The sequence below is a fragment of the Gopherus flavomarginatus genome, chromosome 2 (assembly GCF_025201925.1).
Source record: "Gopherus flavomarginatus isolate rGopFla2 chromosome 2, rGopFla2.mat.asm, whole genome shotgun sequence".
Lineage (NCBI taxonomy): Eukaryota > Metazoa > Chordata > Testudines > Testudinidae > Gopherus > Gopherus flavomarginatus.
Window position 1 is genome coordinate 73,066,026 of NC_066618.1, and position 14,400 is coordinate 73,080,425.

At 40.9% G+C, this 14,400-nt stretch overlaps 1 protein-coding gene across 10 annotated transcripts in view; it reads right to left on the reverse strand.

Moving 5' to 3' along the window:
- Positions 1-14,400, reverse strand: part of THRB (thyroid hormone receptor beta) — a 285,137-nt gene that overhangs the window by 63,839 nt on the left and 206,898 nt on the right. The gene's annotated exons all lie outside the window — the stretch shown is intronic.

Genomic DNA, 14,400 nt, shown 5'->3' on the forward strand with positions numbered 1-14,400 from the left:
TTTTCACTAGAATAGCAAAACATTCCTTGTTTCTTATTATTCTTAAGCCTTTGAACAATGGCATTCTCCACATTGCCTATAAAGTTAAGGTCACAAGGACTTTATGCATACAAACATCTCCCTCTCTCGCCACATGTGCACACACATACCCTTGTAATACATGTATACTTATTGACACCCCTCTACTAAGCAGTAGCAAATGTCTACAGATCAGTACCGTATTGAAAGAGAAATCAGTGACACAGAGTAGGGGTGTCATCTTAGTGCAACCTGTTTATTTTAAACTATATACATCAGTTCTGGGACAGAAGTGCCACAAACAGCGCAAAGGAATCTCAGCCCAAACACTAACCCCCAGTTCCTAAGAAGCAACTCTGCCCCTAGCCGTGATTTTAGTTATTGACATGATGACAGAGAACAAATTCTTCTGCCGCTTGCAACAGCCCCGTCAATGAGAAATGACATCACAAAAATAAAAACAATGCTGCATTTCTTCCAAGACCAAACAGTGCTCACATACTAAGGAAAAGAACCATAGGATTACATGTAACAGCACCATCTGGTGCCTTCCACCATAACAATATCATTTATCTCCCTTGCTGTTTCTCCCACCACATCCATTTCTATCTACGTATTTCATGACATCTATCTGAGAATGTGTATGTTTCACCAGAAAGGAAAATGCGTGAATATAAAGCTTTAAAAATGCAAAGATGCCTTTAGAACTTCATAATATCTTGCAGGGGCCATGTAAGTTACTTGTGTTTTCCTCCCAGTATTCAATGAAAGCTTTTCAGATATGTATTCTTATTTTCTTTAGATTTATTTGGGTTCTAGGGACACTTCCACCCCTTCTTGAGAGATAATGGGCCTGATCTCCAGCTAATGTTCTGCCCATAAACTTTATAGTAAAGTTGTCAGCATTATTTCACAATAACCAATCATCCATTACTTAGTTGTTGTGTGGTGTCTTTCTTATAGACAGGTACTACAAAACATAATATTTCCTCCAGTAATTAAATCAAATAACTTAATTGCAAAAGCAATGCAAGCTTTAGATATTGTAAGCAAGAAGATGCTCTATGGATAGTGTGATTACGTGAACTGAAAATCCCTTTAAAAATTAAACCAGCGGATACGTTGTTAAAATAAATACCCCTGTTTCCTATATTCATTACTATACCAGTTACAGTACGGGAAAGTAAATGCTTGAGGTAAATGTGGGCTCCTAACCCACAAAAAGTCAGAGTAATCAATCAGGCTTTGAACATGGAACTCCATAGGGACATGGAGGAACAGAATGGACCACCACAAAACTGTGGCATAACTTCTCACTGTCTTTATTTCAACCTAGAAGCTGGAACACCAGCTGCACACCCTCTCCACTATCTACGTGGAAGGGCCCTGGGTCTCTAGTAGCCCTTCTGTGTTGGCCTACATGGGCCTGCCATGGAACTGCCTCTGCAGGCTGCAGAGGGCACAAAGACCCCACTGCATGTCTGCTCCACCTGTGACCCCTCATACAGGGCTATCATGGGTGTAAGGCAGTGCTATCAATTCATTTGATGTCATGCCAGCAAATATTGAAAATCAGCCAATTATATTTTGAAGACCCATGTCAGAGTCCCCAAATAAAGTCTGTCTGATGTGTTTTTTAAGGTAAAACAAGAAAAACGTTTTTCCATTTATCAGGTCTGCCTGTCCCCATTACCTCTTCTTGATTAATTACGTGGCTGGAACCCCTTACTATAATTTGGCTGGCATCATGTTATCCTCTAGCTCCCTCTAGTGCACCAATGATATCAGCCATGAACAGGATGTCATACCCAGCTGTGAGTTATGAAACTGAGCCAGTCAGATCCACTAAAGTGACAGGGGAAGTGTGCTCCAGCCATGAAGAAAGTACAACAGTACTAATGTGTTAAACGATTGATACACTGGGAGTAGAAAGCTAGCAAGAAACAGTCAGTAGTGTGAGAAAATAGAGATAGGAGCCAAAAAAGGATTAGCAGAGACGCATGCAGAAGTGCACACACAAGCAGGTGAAAGAAGCTCTCCTTGGGAACCTGGGCAGGGTACAGATCTGAATTGAGAGCCACACATGATATAAAATAAGAAACAGCTGCATTTAATCTTCTGAGTCTCCTTGAGCTTCACTCTCATGATTTATAACACTGGCAGAAACCCCTAGTGAAATTATAGCCCTATAATTCACTGTTATTTATTCTCTCTTGACATGATTAGAAACCTGCTAGTCCAGTGTTAGGATTTTTCGATGTGAGTTTAGCCCATATAATGTAATGTATTTGTATATTGTTTTCATTGTAACTTGTTCTTAAATTGTTTTCATAATTTTTGATCCATTTAGCCTGACATGTTTGAAACCTTAACAATAAATTGTTATTCCAAAGTTTGGAATTGCTACACCAAATTCCCAAAGTATTTAAAGGATCTCAACTTTTATGGTAATTATAACAGCAAGTAAGAAAATAAAACCTGCTGGGTGAAGGTTTTATGGGACAAACGTTAAAATAATCAGCCTCCTTGCATGTTCTGATGTATTTGTGTCTCCTCCTTCCCTGTCCAACTGGCTGCCTGCAAGCAAATCTGGACTTTTCTTAGAAATAACAGTATGTCCTTTAATCTTTAGATGCAAAACAGATATTCTGTTTCACTTTTGCCATGTACAAACAAGTATAAACAGAGGCTACAAAGAAAACTTTATTCTTTTTCTACTGACATTTTGTGGAACTCTGAGGTATTTTATACTCTGCCAAACAACAAATTAAACAGGAAACTAGTAAACATAGATCAGATCTGTTCCTACTCATAGACTCATAGACTTTAAGGTCAGAAGGGACCATTATGATCATCTAGTCTGACCTCCTGCACAATGCAGGCCACAGAATCTCACCCACCCACTCCTGTAACAAACCCCTAACCTATGTCTGAGGGCTTGTCTACATCAGAAAGTTGCAGCGCTGGTGAGGGAGTTACAGCGCTGCAACTTAGGAGGTGTACACATCTGCAGGGCACCACCAGCGCTGCAACTCCCTGTTTGCAGCGCTGGCCGTACTCCCGTTTTGTCTCGGGTGTAGAGGATCCAGCGCTGGTGATCCAGCGCTGGTAATCAAATATAGACACTTACCAGCGCTTTTCTTGACCTCCGTGGAATAAGCAGGTATCCCAGCATACCTGAGGAAGCCTCTGGTAATCAAGCTGGTCTCCTTCCCCGGTTTGCTCTCGCGTTCCCCGAACCCCGAGCAAGCAGGTCTCCTTCCCTGAGGTTTGCTGGGTGGTTCCGGGAACGGGAGAGCAAACCGGGAAAGGAGACCAGCTTCGCCGCGGTTTGCTCTCGCGTTTCCCGGAACCACCCTGCAAACCGCAGGGAAGGAGACCTGCTTGTTCGGGGAACGCGAGAGCAAACCGCGGCGAAGCTGGTCTCCTTTCCCGGGTTTGCTCTCGCGTTCCCCGAACCACCCAGCAAACCGCAGGGAAGGAGACCTGCTTTTTCGGGGGTTCGGGGAACGAGAGAGCAAACCGGGAAAGGAGACCAGCTTCGCCGCGGTTTGCTCTCGCGTTCCCCGAACCTCCCTTGAAGCCGCCCAACAGCGCTGCAGTGTGGCCACATCTAACACCACTTGCAGCGCTGGTTGCTGTAAGTGTGGCCACTCTGCAGCGCTGGCCCTATACAGCTGTACTAATACAGCTGTAACAACCAGCGCTGCAAAATTTTAGATGTAGACATGGCCTGAGTTATTGAAGTCCTCAAATCATGGTTTAAAGACTTCAAGGTGCAGAGAATCCTCCAGCAAGTGACCTGTGCCCCATGCTGCAGAGGAAGGCGAAAAACCTCCAGGGCCTCTGCCAATCTGCCCTGGAGGAAAATTCCTTCCTGACCCCAAATATGGTAATCAGTTAAACCCTGAGCATGTGAGCAAGACTCACCAGCCTGACACCCAGGAAAGAATTTTCTGTAGTAACTCAGATCCCACCCCATCTAACATCCCTCATTAAAGTCAGGATCAGACCCGTTCTAACATGCCAGTGGAAATAGTGAATCTCACCAGTAAACCAGTTGCCTGAATTTAATTGTGGTTAGGTGACTTACTGACAATCATATACAGTACTCTTAAAAACAAATCATCACGTTTTGGAAATAAAGCTTGTCCCTCTGGTAAATAGTTACTAGTCTTAAAATTATTGTCTACAGGCCAATTTAAGAAAGAAATAAAGAAAAGTAAAAGCTTTTTCAGCCAATTATGTTTTAAGGGCCAACACTCCGCAATGGCAGTTTTGCCATTTTCCTCAATGAGACCAGGACTTGGCATGAAGTAATCACTCATGTAAAAATTCAGCAGGAAATGAATGAAAGGAAAGATGACCTTTTGTTTAGGTCACCACATTGAGACTCAATAGATCTGTCACTGCCACAGACCTCTTGTGTGATTTGGAGCAAGTCACTTAATCTTTCTGTGCCTCAGTTCCCTGTCCGTAAACCTGAAAGATGACTTCCTTCCTCTTCCTCTTGTCTGTGTAGCTCACTGGGGCAGGGACTGCCTCCTGCTCTGAGTATATACAGCAATAAGCACAATTGGGTGCTGATTGGTTGGGGTCGCTAACCATTGCTGTCTTACAAATAATAAATGAAGTGGGTTTTTATTAGCTGTTTTATAGATGACAATGATTTTAATAGTGTTTCTTGATTCAATTCTGGAATTAATAATTAAAGTTTCAGCCTGCATTTTATCTGCAGTATATAAAATAACTTCCTTTTAAGGAATGTGGCAAGTTGCAGGGAACAGTTCAGTCTGTGCCATTGATCTGTTTTGTTGTCCCAAAAGTCAAATGTCTTTGTCTATAGATCCACAAGGGCACACTTCGCCTCCAATCTTTAGACAATCTCTTTGGAAGAATACCCCTTTTCGTGCTGGGCCCTAGGACTCCACTTTTTATAAGGCCCTGCTATACCACTGACTTTAGCACCCCCATTTCTCACCTTGGCTCTTCCAGCCAGTCCAAAAGAACAGGAACTCTGGTTACAGATTTTACCCCTTTGGGAAGCTATGCAATCAGCAGATGCTTGCAGGGACACAGTGCAGCCTTTTCAAACCAAAGCAGCTTTTATGTCTACACTTAAACAGTAACAACCACTGCTGTAGCATTTCAGTGTAGACACACTATAATAATGAGGGGGCGGTTAATCCATCTCTGTGAGAGGTGATACCAGGTTGCTGGAAGAAACATTGGGGGTTAGGTCACTTAATTATGTTGCTCATGGGTGTGGATTTTTCACACTCCTGAACAACGTAGTTGGGTCAACCTAACTTTTTAGTGTAGACCTGACCTGAGTCAACTGGAATACACTATTGAAGTGTCCTAGGGCTAGAATGGAAAGAGTTCTGATACCCAAGTGCTCACATCTCAGTCCTTTGTTCCCAGTCCCAGTCAAGCTGCTTCCACATTTCCTTTCCCTTAGCTGCCAGTTGTTAAAAGTTAATGTCCAGTCACTTGTCTTCCATTGTAGCTCCAATGTAACCCTGTTCATATGTAAACAATTCTTGGTAGTTCATTCATACCAACTCAGACCCACCTATGTGACTCTGACCCATTCCCTATCCCAAGAAAAAAATTAGTCCCTTCATAACCAGTGGGTAACATTGCAAAACGAGAGGGAAAACTGAGCTACGCATTTTTTTTTGTTAAAATAATACCCAAATGCCCCTCATTCTTCATATTTTTCTCTGGATCTAGTATGGTAATCTGTTTGAGAGGTGAGTGGTATCTAAATTAGCTACAGAACTTTCCTCTTTGGAGGCTAGTTAAGTGTGGAGGATGTTAGAGAAAAACTGGTTCTCATTCAAAAATCAGTTACTGACCTAAAAAGGTTGTAAAGGGGTACAAATAGCATCCAGGCAGGAGATTTATGGGGCAAATTCCTTCTCCACAACAGGCCAGTAATGTATGGGATTCATACATCATGAACATTAGTGCCTACCTTTCCCTTTCTGCATTCCACAAATGATACAACTTTTACATGAGAGAGAAAAAGTGGATGATGTAATATCTTCTGGTCTGGTCTGGGAAAGATAATCAGGTGGGTGTTATGATGCTTAAATAAGTAGCATTGGCCTGGATTGTCTCTAGATCTGATTCTTCCCATGTCAATTGGTGTGCTAGCAGGCTCCACAACACCATCCCTCCCTCTTCCATATCCCACCAGAGGGTGTTCTGTGAGTCTGGAGTCCGCAACAGGGGAGAAGGTGAAGGAAAGCAATGGGTGGGTTAAGGATGGTGCAGTGGAGCACTCCACTTCTGTCCTAGGTTAGGATGGCTTCTCCTGAGCCTGGCTGCCCAGTGGCTCTGCTCACTCCCATCACCCATGCTGCACTCAAATGGTGTGGGCTAAATTTGAGTGATGAGTAGCATTGCGACTGGGTACACAGGGTCACAGTGGCACTCAGGTTTGGCCCAGCTGCCTGTCCATCATTCACTTGTGTGCCAAGTTGCAATGTCAGCCACAGAAATTTTGCCTGGCTGCCCCCATAATCCTCCCCATCATGATGGAAGAGCAGCCAGGCGAAATCTGAGTGGCGTTGTGACATCTGAGTGCCCAGTCGCAATGCCTCTCAAATTTGGCACTTCCAGTATCACCGACCATATTTAAATCAAGATTGGATGTTGTTCTGAAAGATCTGCTCTAGGAATTATTTTGGGGAAGTTCTATGGCCTGTGTTACACAGGAGGTCAGAATTCTGACTTTCTTCTGGCATTGGAATCTCTACATCTGTCTTGGAGAGGATGATTTGGTCTATTTCTACAGTTTTCATAAGAACAGACATACTGGGTCAGATCATTGGTCCATCTAGCCCAGTATCATGTCTTCTGGCAATACATTGGTGAACCACAATATTGTGGAGCCTGACCTTTGATTTTTGAAGGCTTGTGGCTGGCAATCTCAGTCATTTCCAGAACGTCTGGCTGTGATCACATAAACACAGGATTATGTCTTGAATGCACGGTCAGTCAGAATTGGAAACTGAGCTATGAGGTAGAATGTCCTTATTAAAACATAAATATCCTAAGCAACAGCAAAGGGAACATTCAAAGGTAGTAGCTGAGTAGATTTTGTTGTTTAAATGTTTTTAAATTCATATGGTCAAAAGGGGCCACCAGGATCCTCTAGTTTGATCCGCAAAACAAAGGCCATAGCATTTTAAGCAGTAATTCCTGCACCGAGCCCAATGTTCTTCCTTTCACCTTTGTTCTAATGTAAAAGTCCCTTCTAAAATGCAGTTCTTATGATTTTGTAATTGGGAATTAGGAAAGTGAAGGGGAAAATGCCAGTTAATTTTGATCAAGTGTTCCAGGCTATGAGCCCTTACATTTTGTTTTGGCACAAGATGTGGCACTTTTATTTTTCTTGGGGGCTATCTTGGCTTTGTGGTGAAGGATTTACTTGATGCATCATCTGAACATTTTGTTCTGTAAACTTTCTCCACAAAAGCTACTTTCATTTTACCCTCCACTTTCTCTGAGAAAGTCTGAACTGGAGACTCCAATTGCAATTTATGAAAAACAGTCAGTAGTGCATGGGTAATGCTTATTATTAATTGAATATCCTTGAAATATATTTTTAATAGTAAACCAAAGTCAACATTTTGGGGGCTATGTTATGTGTCAGATTCTTTTTCACTGGCTGCTTTAGTGGAATACTTTTAGGCCGCAGTTTATATTAGATGATACCTACAAAGTAAGTTTGCAGCATTCTCCTTCTTCAAAAACTGGACAGTTTTGCTCCCTGCGAGAAATGACATCAGTTCAATACCTGGCAAACAGATATCCCCATCACAAAAGCCACCATCACAATTAGATTTTGAGGGGCTGTCTCTGCAGGGAGCTCAACTACTACTTCTCCAGTGAGACCATTTTGAGTGACAGTTTCCCTACAAAATAATACTGTGCGGTAAATGATAACTGTATAAGTGTGACTGATGTACCTTTCACATAAACATTTTCAGTCTTTTATCCTTCAGCATCTGATCATATTAGCAAAGAGACACTGTGCCCTACAATTAGGACATCTGCCAGGAGTATTGTCTATTCCCAGTCTTTCCTTTTTCACAGTGGCAGTATTCTAAAGTGGCAGTCTCCTTTCCAGAGGGATAGTTTTTACCATTGAGCTTCAACATTCTCTTATTTTATCTTGTCACTAATCTACCCTGAGAGGTGCTGAGCACTCACAACTCAACATGAATGGTTGATCCTCTGCATCTCTCCAGTTCAAACCATTAAATAGGTAATGTTTAGCTCTGTACTGAAAAGTACAGAAAGGCCCCGAGTTTCAGCAGGTCGTCTTCCATGTAAAAGCCTGACAACTGTTACACATGGATAATACTTTTAATAAGCTATCATTGTAACCTCAGCCCCAGTCTCCTTATGTGGATTTTTGAAAGCATTTGAATTTCAATTAGCACAATTGTAAAATGAATTTCAATTAGCACAATTCAGATGATAGAAATAATTTTAAAGAAGTACAGTGCCAATGAGGCCGCTGTTCTTCAACATGGATTTCTGTGTCTGAAGATGTCCATGTGATGCATGTATATTTCTGGAGATAGGTTATATGGTCTGCACCCTCCGGAAAGGTGACATAATTCAATACAGTTAGGGTTCCATTCATGTTTATCAGACCTGCTATATGCAATTATTTTGGTGTGTCTGTATGAATAAGACCTGTCACCTACTGGAAAATATCATAATTAACCTGTCAGGGCAGGAGGGGAATGTGGAAAGACAGCTAAAATATGTTTTCCATTCTCCAAAGGTTCTAATACAGCAGTATCATCCCTTTTACTTAACTGAGTAGAGAAAGTGATGTAGGTTGTCTTTAAGTAGGATGGATACTAAGCTGAAAATGGAGCAAGTCAGTACTAGCTATAAATTAAAGTCATGCTTGCCTTGCTTAATATGTGCTGCACAGATAATGATACTACACTTACAGAATATATGAATCTCATCATTATTTGGTATCACAGTTGTGGATTTGATAACATTAGATATATAGCTCTAAATAGGGGGACTAGATGTCCCATTTTTAAAGGCACAGTCCTGTTTTTTGGGACGTTTTCTTATATAGGCACCTATTAACCTCCACCCTGTCCCATTTTTTCACAGCTGCTATCTGGTAACCCTAGCTCTAAAGGTTGCATATGTGCTGCTTAAACACCCCAGTAGGTTAGAAGACATATCCCTTTAGGGCTGTGGAACGCTAGCTGACATATCACCTCTGAAAATGTGAGCAACAAAGAGCAGATTTCATCAGTCATGCCACCTCCCTACAAAATTGCTCCTGGAAGCCCATAAAAACCCTTCTTACAATCCACTAAGAGTGTATGTGTGCCTTCGCACAGGCATACAGGAGATGATTAGAAGCTTGTACTTCAACAGTACTGGAACTGGAAGCCTCACTTAACAGATAACTTTATGGTGCCCAGCAACTAGGGTGACCAGAGAGCAAGTGTGAAAAATCAGGATGGGGGGAGGGGGTAATAGGAGCCTATATAAGACAAAGCCCCAAATATCGGGACTGTCCCTATAAAAATCGGGACATCTGGTCACCCTTCCAGCAACTTATTTTTGAAAATAGGATTTTTTGCCCCTCTCTCATTGTTTACAAAGCATAAAGATTGCAAAGGGTCTTTTTGTTTTACATAATTTTTTTCTGCTTGTTTTTAGACTCAGAAATATCAGGAATGTCAAATCTTGTCATCCCTGGGTCCACTTCCCTGTTGTGAGCCCAAAAGAGCAAGGGGGCTGAAACACTGACAAAGATGACCTTGCTTCCAAGTCCTCTTTGGCAAATGAAAATGTTTGGTAATGATTCCGAACTTTGAAAAAAAAATTGATAAAAATTTCACAGAAAGGGTCACAGAAAATGGGTTCATTTCAAATCCTGAAAGATGGAAACCAGTTTATAAATTTCTGTATTTCCCCATGAAACAGTTTCTTCATTTTTCAGTCAGCGTTGCAAAAAATCCTTTCCCCTCCTAATAGCTCAGTCTCTTGACTCTGGTGATGTCATAATGTCACTAGTTCACCAGTCACTATGGAGTGAAAGTAAGTAAAACCTGAACTTATAACATATTCAAAAGAATAAATAAAATAAATTAGTCACAAACCTTTCCACATCTTCTTATGAAAAAATATCAAACAAACAAACAAACAAAAACTTGTGTGCTTTCTTCGTATATCTCATAGATCTAAAAAAAGGGCATGAACCCTATATTTTACCTGTACAGATCCCCTTTAACAGAAAGCCTTTTAACCAAAGCTAGGTGCACTCATGAAAGTTCTAGCTGATTTGCAGCTGTGTAGTAAAGATATTTATAAATGGAGTGATTTAGGCCTTGATTCAGAAAGGTACTTACGCACCTCCATAAGTATCTTGCTTAATAAGGATCCTAGTGGGGGGCTACTGGAGATGTAAAAAAATAAATAAAATAAAAGAGTTTAAATGTAAGTGGTTATTCTTGTATATGTTTTAAATGTAAATGTATTTGTTTTAAGAGCACTGGAGATACCACATGGCTTTGACGTAACATTTTTCTTATTTTTGTTTTCTGTTCTATCAATTCAGGACACATTAGCTCTCATTTTAATTTCAATAAGGGAGAGTTTATCTTCCATGTTAATTTTCATCACTGCTCATTGTGAAGTCTGTAAGTGATGAGCTGTTTCCTGCAATTACTTACAGGTCATCTTGAATTACCCAGCCACTCTCTACAAATGACTAATTACAGATAACCGGAAAGATAGTAATTTTCAGACAGTTTTATTGAATGTGGTAATTTTCCATTATTATTAACTGGATATTAAAAATTACATTTTCTAAACCTCCAGCAGGAGGTGTCTGAATGAAACTTGTCAAAGGATGACAAATTTTGTCCATGTGCCTTGTGTGTGTGCTGTGCCCATAAGTTTAGTCAGCAGAAATAAATATGATTTGAACTGCAAATGTCACTTTATTGAATGGAGATGAGAATTACGTTAAAAACTTATATTGGCACTTGTTTTGAACTATTTCAGAGGTATTTCAGCAGGATTAATATAGCTTCAGGCTGGCTGCTTTCCTTAACCAAAGCTTTATAGATACAGAAGTTTGCTTTAAAAAGTAAATCTGACTACTGAAAAGTCATTTTCCGTATCCAGAGTCTCAGAAATCTTTTACAGTGATCAGATAATTAGAGCTGCGTAGAAAACATTGGATGAACAAATGGAAAAGATTCAGTTATAGGCAGAGAATCAGACACACGGTTTTGCACCAACTGAAATCTGGGGAGGTTCAAGACTTGAATCTGCATCTGAATTTTCCACATGGTCCCCATCTTTATAACTGGACAACCTAAAACCTTAGATCCAGATGCCCACATACTTTGGAGTGGGAGTGTTCAACACCTGAAATTTGTGGGATGAGTGCATCTCGAATTATGGTTTGGGGAAATTTCTGAGGTACTGATTAATGTGAATAAAATGTAGGTTGTAGGACCAGGACAACAATTAAGGTAGTAGCACCAGTCGCCTCTTCTCTTATGAATCTTTACAGGCAGCAGAATTTAGTAGAGAGGGATGTAGGAAGGGTGAAAATCTGCCCAGCAAATTTCTGGGGACAAACTGGTTGCACGAATTCTGCAGCATATCGGTGTACTGCTGCATAAACAGAGAGTGAGAATGCATATTGGCCATGAGCTTAACATGTTATATGGCACCAAAGAAGGGTAATGCAATTTTGGGATTCATAAGCTGAGGCATCATATAATGCGGCAAGGAGGCAATTATCTCTCTCTGTTCAGCTGTGGTGAACCCACACCTAGAATACTGCCTTCAGGTGTAGACACCTGAGTTGAAGAAAGATAGTAATTAATAGAGGAGAACTGAAAGCAGACCAGTGAAAAATTATTATGGGGCTGGACAGACTGATTTCTGAGGAGAGAGTAAGAGAGTTAACTATGGCTTGGCTAAGTGACAACAAAACACTTGATAACCATATAGCCAAGAAGAACAAGAGCTGATGGCTGAATGCTCTTGCTATGGAGATTCCAATCAAATTGCTGCTTAGTGTTACTGGTGGGTATGTAACTATGTTAAAAGGGTAGGTATTTTTAAAAGTGAAAATTCCCTCCTGTTTTTAAACTGATATTTTGAAACAGAGCAAGCCCGTACGGCCATTTCGGAAACTTAATTCAAAGCTTATCTTTCAACAGAACAACTCAATTATTCCAATAATAATTATGCTTCTTAAGTTTCAGAAACAAAATTCGGCGGCATTTCGGCAGATGCTCGACCACCGCCACGGTCCTTTGTCAGGTGCCTGCCAGACGAAAAGATTGGGGACCACTGGTCTATGCCAATGGGATTATCTACAGCAGTGCAGTTTTCCCACTGTAGCATTTCAAGGGTAGAGAACCCCGCAGACATTCCAGTTCTGAGTAATGACTTGGACATTAGACATTCCATGCCTGATTTTCAGAAAGGATTATCATCCGCAGCTCTCACTGGCATATGAGTGCTTAGCACCTCTGAAAATTAGCCCATTGGCCTAATTATCAAAATGACAAGTGTGCAATGTTTGGCCGCTAGATTGCATTAAATGAAACGAAATATCATTACCATGGGGATCTAGAGTATATTGCTATGAAGGCTTTGAAGTAAGCAGGGGATTGGTCCTGCTTTGAGCAGGGGGTTGGACTAGATGACCTCCTGAGGTCCCTTCCAACCCTGATATTCTGTGATTCTGTGATTCTGTGAAGCACAATCCTCCTCTTCTACCCTGTTGATCTTAATCTGCATGGAAGGGAAGCCTGCACAAAAGAAGGGGCGTTCTGACTCTGTGGCACGTGCTCTCCTTTTCTGCCAAGAAGCATGCCAGTGGTGTTCCAGCTCCTGATTCAACCCCCTGACTGAAATCAATTGTAAAATGCTCCTGGGCCCTACGTCAGACCCCAGCTTTCCTCACCTACCTATTGGGGAAACACAGCTCAGGTTTATACCTGCTTTGTTAACTTGAGTCATTTCCTCTCTGTGCTTTGGAGCTGCCTTTTATTAGACAAAGTATGATAACTTTTTTCCGCAGTGTGGATCTCTGTTGCATATTCTGCTCTTGTTGATCTCAATGGAAGGTCGATGCAGACACTGACTGCAAATTATCAATTAAGGTTTCTGAAGTCCTTTGAGGATTGTAATCTTCAGCACTGAGGAACAACTCTGAGGTTGTGTTGCTCAGACATTCCTCAAAGAGAGGCTTGCAATGTAACAGGCCAAAGAACCACACACTTGATATTAATTATTAAAAAGACTGATGATCAAATCAAAATAATAATTTGTTCAGATATCAAATATGAGAAATAAATGGTAACAGTGTAATACAGATACTATGTCAAATCCAAGTCAGGCTAAACTTCTTTAATTAGAGAGTTTTACAGACTTTCATTGTCTAATCCCTTGTCCACACTAAAATTTACTTTGTTATAATTTACGTTGCTGAGAGGTGTGAATAATCCACACCCCTGAGCAACATAAGTTTTAGCAACATAAGTGCTAGCATAGACAGCGCTATGTTGGCATGAGAGCTTCTCCCGCCGACATAGCTACTGTGGGAGGTGAAGTAATTAAGTCGATGAGAGAGCTCCCGTTGGCTTAGAGCGTCTTCATCAGAAGTGCTACAGCAGCACAGCTGCATCAGTGCAGTTGCAGTGCTTCTGGTGTAGATGTAGCTTAAGTCAATCAATGAAACTGAACTTTTTTCCGTCTTTTCATCATTTTACTCTAACGGAAGGCATTATGTAAGTGCTAAGTATTATTATTATTACTGTTATATGCACTGAAGAGCTCTAGTGTGAATTGGAAAAGAAAATCTTCCCCTTAGTACCAAAACAAGTCAGGAAACTGGTAATGGTGCCCAGGACATCAGAAAACATGTTCCATCCAGAATCCTGAGTCCTCATCTGTGCTCCCGGGATTGCTATGTATCAGAGAAACTAATCAGTATGGCCATAAGCATGAAGGCCAACAAACCTGGTTTATTAGATCTCCCATATAGACTAGAATCAGAGGTCTCATTAATGTAACCACAGTCTAAGACTCACTTAAGTTTTAGACATTGTCCTCCCTATTTCTTTAAAAAAATAAGTAAATGAAACCACGGGTGTTTGCTGAGTGCATTAAATAAGTGCATTTCCGAAGACAGTCTCTTTATCAAATTATATAACATTAGGGAAAAAATCACATTAAAACCTTTCTGCTGATTAATATATTATCCAGCAGAAAATTTATGCATTCAGTGCACTTCTGCTGTCAGTAAAACTATGTTAATAATTACTATGAAAATATGTGGCTCCTAGA